The sequence below is a fragment of the Psammomys obesus genome, unplaced genomic scaffold (assembly GCF_907164565.1).
Source record: "Psammomys obesus unplaced genomic scaffold, mPsaObe1.curated_primary_1811, whole genome shotgun sequence".
Taxonomy (NCBI): domain Eukaryota; kingdom Metazoa; phylum Chordata; class Mammalia; order Rodentia; family Muridae; genus Psammomys; species Psammomys obesus.
In genome coordinates this window covers 4,241,075-4,247,932 of record NW_026587032.1, presented here as the reverse complement: position 1 = coordinate 4,247,932, position 6,858 = coordinate 4,241,075, and positions in this window count along the sequence as shown.

The following is a 6,858-nucleotide window of genomic DNA, read 5'->3' as shown; positions in this document are numbered from 1 at the left end:
ACCCAACTATCCTGGCCTGGCCTACTTCCCAGCCCCGAAGACCATTACCTGCTTTCTTAGTCTCAACCTCGCTGCTCCTGCTCCATCTGTGCCCTCCAGGTGACTCCCTCTTGGCGACCTCCCTTCCATCTTCCTTTGGACGACCTTACAGTGACCAGAATTTCCACCTTAACTCTCCAGCCATGGGCTGCTCAGCTCTTTATTAACCAAACAGAGGTGACGGGGAACAATTTTTACTCAATATTGAGACAGGAGACGCCTCAATACTAACAATGCCAGCATCTGGACGGTGACCAGATCTCTGAGTATAGTAATCACCATTTTAATGCACAATGCACAAAACATCTTCCAACACAGTTTAAGACTAACATTCTATCAGAGTTGCTCAGCCTTCTGATACAGTGGCATCTACAGATGTGTTGTTCACAGTCATATCTAAGCGGCCCAGGTCACAGGTTCTACATGCCTGGTCTACTATAACTCCTTATCTGTGTTGCTGTCTCCAAAGGAGACATTATTTCTAATCTCACAGTCAGGCTCAGACTTTATTTCTATCAAGGTCTCCCCCAACCCCAGTGCTCTCTGCAGAATAGGGCAGGATAACACACAACTGAGGATTCCTTTTGTCTTTCAAAGCCGTGATCTAGATTTCAAACATCCCCCAGGGGCTTTGTCCTCAGCCGATGGTACTGTGGGGATGTGAAACTTTGCAACGTGATGTGGCATTGAAGGAGTGGGTCGCTATGTGTGTGCCCTTAAAGGAAAAAATGGGACTCCTCACCTCCTCCTCTCACTTTGAGTTTTCCAGCAACTATAAGGTGAATAACTTGGCCACACCACACGCTGCCCATCAAGGTTCACTCTGCCTCACCACAGACCCAAAGTAGCAAGGCCAAGTAACCATGGACCAAAACCTTCGATATTATGAACAAGATACTTTCCTCCTCAACTATTTTTCTCAGGGATTTGCAATTGTGGGGTAGAACTGACAGATGCAAGCATCTAGTGTCAGGACCACTATTTCTCAGGTTATGATCATGGGGCTGAGGACTGACTTCCTGAGTGGTTGGAGTTGTATCAACAGCAAAGTCTCTGATCATGCTTAGAACCTGTTGGCTGAGTATAGAAGGAATTATTGTTTTAATAACAATAATTATTGAACAATAAAAACAATATAAAAACAAATAATTATTGAATTATTGTTGGGAGCTTTCAGACAGTTCTTTTGCATACTAGAGACTGGGGACTATGCTTAGACCAAAATATTGCTAAGTTGTGAGAAAAACAGAAAAGAATCGTGAAGTTGGCTAAGTCAGGGGTCATCAATCAGCTGGGCCATTCTGCTGCCAAGCCAGGAAACTTGGGTCCTTACTTTTATTATTATTATTAATTACACTTTATTCATTTTGTATCCCCCCATGAGCCCCTCTCTCCTCCCCTCCAGATCACACCCTTCCTCCCCTTTCTGCATGCATGCCCCTCCCCAAGTCCACTGATAGGGGAGGGCCTCCTCTCCTTCCTTCTGATCTTAGTCTATCGGATCACATCAGGAATGGCTGCATTGTCCTCTTCTGTGGCCTGGTAAGGCTGCTCCCCCCTCAGGGGGAGGTGATCAAAGAGCAGGCCAATCAGATTGTGTCAGAGGCAGTCCCTCTTCCCATTACTATGTAACCCACTTGGACACTGAACTGCCATGGGCTACATCTGTGCAGGGGTTCTAGGTTATCTCCATGAATAGTCCTTGGTTGGAGTATGAGTCTCTGGGAAGTTCCCTGTGTTCAAATTTTCTTGTTCTGTGGGTCCTTACTTTTTAACTGTACCTGTACTTAGCAAAGAAAGAAGAGTTGAGTATCAGATGGTTCAGGGTTCTTCAGTCTTGAGTGGACTGTCACGATATCATATAATCACCGTTCATTAGACCCATAACCATGGTAAAAGTGCTACCACCTTTCAAAGCCTGAATTCAATCTCCAGTACACACGTAAAATGGGTAGATATAAATGGCTCCCAAAAGTTCTTCTCTGACCTCCACATGCATGCCATGGAGCTTGTACCCCAATAACAACAACAACACATTTAAAGCATAACCAGAGCTCCCTCTTCGAGCTATTGCTTCTGTACAGATGTGGCTGTTTCTGTACAAATGTGACCACCCCTTCCTCTGTCCATCTCCTTTAGAAACACAGGCTAGACTAGGGCCTGTCTTACTAACCTGACATATTGACATCTGACAAACCCTGTAACTTCCTTTATTTATGCCTGACATAAAACAATTCCAAGATTTGACTCAAGAGCATCATAGGACCCTCTTCTGGGTCTTATGTTACAAACTGTGTTTCAGTGTAATGGTTCGCAGAGAGGCCTACCTCGGGGTGAGCAATGGGTTTTTTTGATGTAGTTTCTAAGTCTGCAGTAGGAATCTGATCCCTAATCACCACGTTATGTGCACACAATATCATCCTTAAATCTGGAAGGCACACCAAATCACCGGTCCACAGACTCACAGCTCACACTGGTATATTGAAGTCTCCTGTCTCAGAAAGCCTCATGGTGAACAGAGATAAGGAACATCGTTAATGAGAAGCTTTCCACCCCTGTGTCTCATGGCTCCACTGAGGAAGTACTGTAGAAAACATTAGTGTAGATGTAAAGACAGGAAACATGCTCTGTAAGAGCCAGGGAGTAAATATTTCAGGCTTTTAAAGCCACTCACCATCAGGCCTACCCAATATGGCCACTGCAGCAGAAAAGCACCCATCGAAACACAATTTATAAGAGGGGTGAAGATGGTAGGTTGGAGGACAGCAGCACTCACCTGTCTCACTGTGACCTTGGAAGAAAAATGGCCAGGACAACTCCTCAGAGACATGAGTGAAGTGGGTGTGCTGAAGGCCAATGTTGGACAGATGGATTCGGAGACGGACCCAGAGACTCTGGGTGTCAGAATGGGGAGAGGGGGGTCCAAAAGCATACCTAGCTATGGCTCACAGAACACCAAAGGGTGGGCCGAAGAAGGGCCAGAGGTATAAGATGAAGCTGGCACAGAAGCATCTTCTGTGACAGAGGACCTGGGTTAGATTCCCAGGACTCACACTGTGGCTCACAACCATCTGTTACTCTGCTTCCAGGGATCTGACTCTTCTTTTAACCTCTGCAGGTGCTAGGCAGGCAGGTTGCATACAGATATACCTGCAGGTAAACAGTCTCACAGACACATAGACACAGAAACACACACACACCACAACACAACCACTTTAAGAAAAGAAGAACATAAGACCCACTTAACTCTGTTCTTTCCCCTGCTTCAAGTAAACCAGGACCTCCAGGATCAATTGTCAACCCTCTTTTTGTTCAACCTCTTGACATTATTGCTTTGTGTAACCCCCTCTAACTGAAGCACTTTATCTCTTGGTCCCTTAGACACCACTCTCACCTTCCAGCTGGTGCTCAAACACCTCTCACCATTCTACACTTGCTCTCTTTATCTCCCCTCCCATTTGTCTGTCTGCCGCTGTCTCTGTCTCTCTGCTGCTGTCTCTGTCTCTCTGTTGCTGTCTTTCCCTGTCTCTGTCTCTATCTCTGTCTTCTTCACCCTCTCTGCCCCCCCCCATTTCTCTCTGTGTCCTTTCAAAGAGCTTCTTAAATGGCTTTATTGATTTACTTCTTTTTGCCCTCACCCCAAACCCTTCTCCACACAGAAGGCAGCCATGGTTGACTTGACAAATCAAAACTCCTCAAACTGTCCAAAATCTTCTAACACTACACCAACACACTTATAACAACCAAATCCACTGCTTAGCTTGCACCAGCCCCATATAAAACAAAGTCCCAACTGCTTCCTCACCTCTACTCCCTTCACTTCCTTACTAGTTATACCTGCCTCCTCTACCTCATATCCACTCTCGGCATTTGTGCTTTTCCACAGACTGCCTGGCACGAGATGCCCAGACTGTTAGTATCTTCACGTCATATGGATGTCTATGCAAACACCACAGCTCAGCAATGCTTCTCACAACCAACTCCCTTTAAAGAACTAAGCCTTTTCTCTGCAGACCTCACCCCCCTCTTCTCCTGTTTTTCTCTTCTGGTGAGTGTTAATAGCCTTTATTAATAGCCTTAATGATACATTCATGTGTTTATTGATATCTCTTCCCCAGTACAAGACAAATCTCACTTTTCAGAACACTGCCTTGAACAAAGATGTCCAGTGAAGGTTCACTGCACAGGCTGGGTGGTCTTCATAAAGCATGATGTGTGTTAAGACTCCAAAGCCTAATTTGAGGTAGGAAACAGTAGACACGTACACACACGTAACTACCAATGGTAGAAGGCAGAGAGACCAACTGCCATGAAAAGGGCCAGGTAAAGTTTGATGAAAGTAAGGCTGGATTTTAAATTACCTTCCACAAGAGGAAGGATTTGCATAGCAGATGACATCAGAGATTGCAAGGCGCTTTGTCAGAAAGAAGAACGGGCAGTGTGAAAAATGCTGGAGAATTTTTTTTTAAAAAAAGCATGCTCAACCATCAGTTTAATAAATATTTATTGATTTTCTATTATAAGCCTGCTAGATATTGTTCTAAATGCTATGAGTAAGACAGAAATGAATAAGACAGAGAAGACTTCAATTTGTACTCTCCCAAAATTGACCTTCTGGTTTCCAAAAAGTTTTCCTTCTAGTGGGAAGAGTTGCATAATAAGAAAACAAGCAGAGAAAGATTGGGAGGTTGGCAGGGCAGAGGGCGTTAGTGTGCAGCCAATTCTGCTGGCCACCCTCAGGGACTTAGCAAGAACCTACATTATGACCTGCTGCCACTGCCTGGTGCGACAGGTGTATGAAGCCTATAAAAGGACCACCTGCCACCCACAGGGCTCTCTTGCTCTCTCTCTTGCTCTCTTTCTCTGTCCTAGGTGCCTGCTTTCTCTCCCTCTCTTCCTCCTCTCCCTGTTCTCATGGCTCACTCACTCTCTCTAACCCTTCTCCAGGCCCTCACTCTTCCCTTCCCCCAATAAACCTCCTTTATACCACATCTGTGGCGTGGCATTATTTTAGGGCATACACCTTGGCATGGGCCCATCCTGGTACCTGCTACTGCTGCATCATCATTATAATGATAAATCATTATAAATGATAACAGTGGACAAAGTTCTTGCTGCACAAGCCTGAGGACCTGAGTTCGGTTCCCAGTGCTCCCATGAAAGCCCCGCATGGCTGCGTATCTTTGTATCAGAGGTATATAGATCCCAGGGACTTGCTGGCCAGTCTACGACAAATGGTACGTTCTGGGTTCAATGGGAGACTCTGTCTCAAAGTTAGATTTAAAATAAGGTGGTGAGGCAATGGAAGAGGAATGTTTACGCCTGCCAATGGCCCTGACGTGCATCAACAAAGGCAGACACACCTGCTCACATATACACATGAATACAGCACACACAAACTAGCACATGCATAGAGAGAGAAGAAACAAGCAAAAAGCAATGTTAATTTCAAGTCATGCACTGAGAGAGTTACGATGCACATTGGGGAATGGGTTGGAGAAGATCGAGAAGTGCTGCCTGGACATATGTGGTGCAGATGGCTCTCACAGGGGAATCCTGGGGTCTGGGAAGACGAGACACATTAAACCTTCATACAGACGAAGGAAAACCGTGCCAAGCCAAGGTCACATCAAGGGTACCCTTCCTTCAGGTACACGATGTGGACAGTCATTACTGACCATTGCTTGCTGATGGTTTCCAGTCCTCCACCTGCAAGGCATTACCCTTGTGAGTAATTCTAGCCTCTAAATTGTACTGGAAGCAATGTGTGCTGCCTAATTGCTGGTGTACGATCTGGCAGAGTTTGGGTTTCCTCTAGAATTGCAAGCAACCATCCTGAGTGGGGATAGTGGTTGTTTTATGGTTCTGAGTCCCAAAAGAATTAAAAAGCAGAGCTTCTGTGATCCATGATGGGAAAAATTACCACTTGGGTCTGTTTATTTATTTGGTTTTTTTTTGTTGTTGTTGTTTATTTAATAATTGTCATCTAGTAATGGAGCCATTAGCTCATGCTCTGTGGTTAATACTTTAAATACCCTCCAGGCTATATTCCCAAGGGATGATATCATTTACACTCTCAGAAGATAGTGTAGGATGTTCTGATTACACACACACACATACATGCACGTATGCACACGCGCGCACACACATACCTCAATCTCCATCTGTCTTTTTTTTTTAATAGTTAGACCAGGAAGCCTGGAGGAGTGTGACTTTGTTGCCTTGGCTTCTCTAATGACCAAGGAACACATAATTTTATGAAAACCGAGCGATGAGATGGGTGGATAGCTGCACGAAGATACCAAAGAGGCTTTCTTTCCAAAGTCCATATGAGCCCGGTGTGGTGACAGAGACGTGTGAGGCAAGAACACTGGGAGAGACCAGAGAGATGTCAGGAGATTAGCTGACGGAAGGGGGAGAGTCAGCTTTCTTCACGGGTGTGATGTCAGGTAGGTCAACCATACTCCATTGGGTGGTCCCGATACTTTAGTCTATGGGCAGCACAAATTAGACTTGATGGATTTTAGAGAAAAGGGAGAACATAAAAGTTGGGTGAGCAGAAGTGGAATGAAGTGGGTCCGGGAGCAGTCGGGTGGGAAGGAGTAACTATGATCAACTGCATTGTATAAAATCATTTAAAAACTAGTAAAAAGAAAAATAACCACCACCAACAAGAAGATACTTGAAGACATCATCTGTCTCCTCCTCCTACCAGTCAGACAAATGGTCTCACCACATAGAGTTTGTGGTAAGTTCTTTCTGTAGGTTCGTCCCTCACCTCCTCTTCTCCAGCCATTTTTTTTTTTTTTTTTTTTTTTT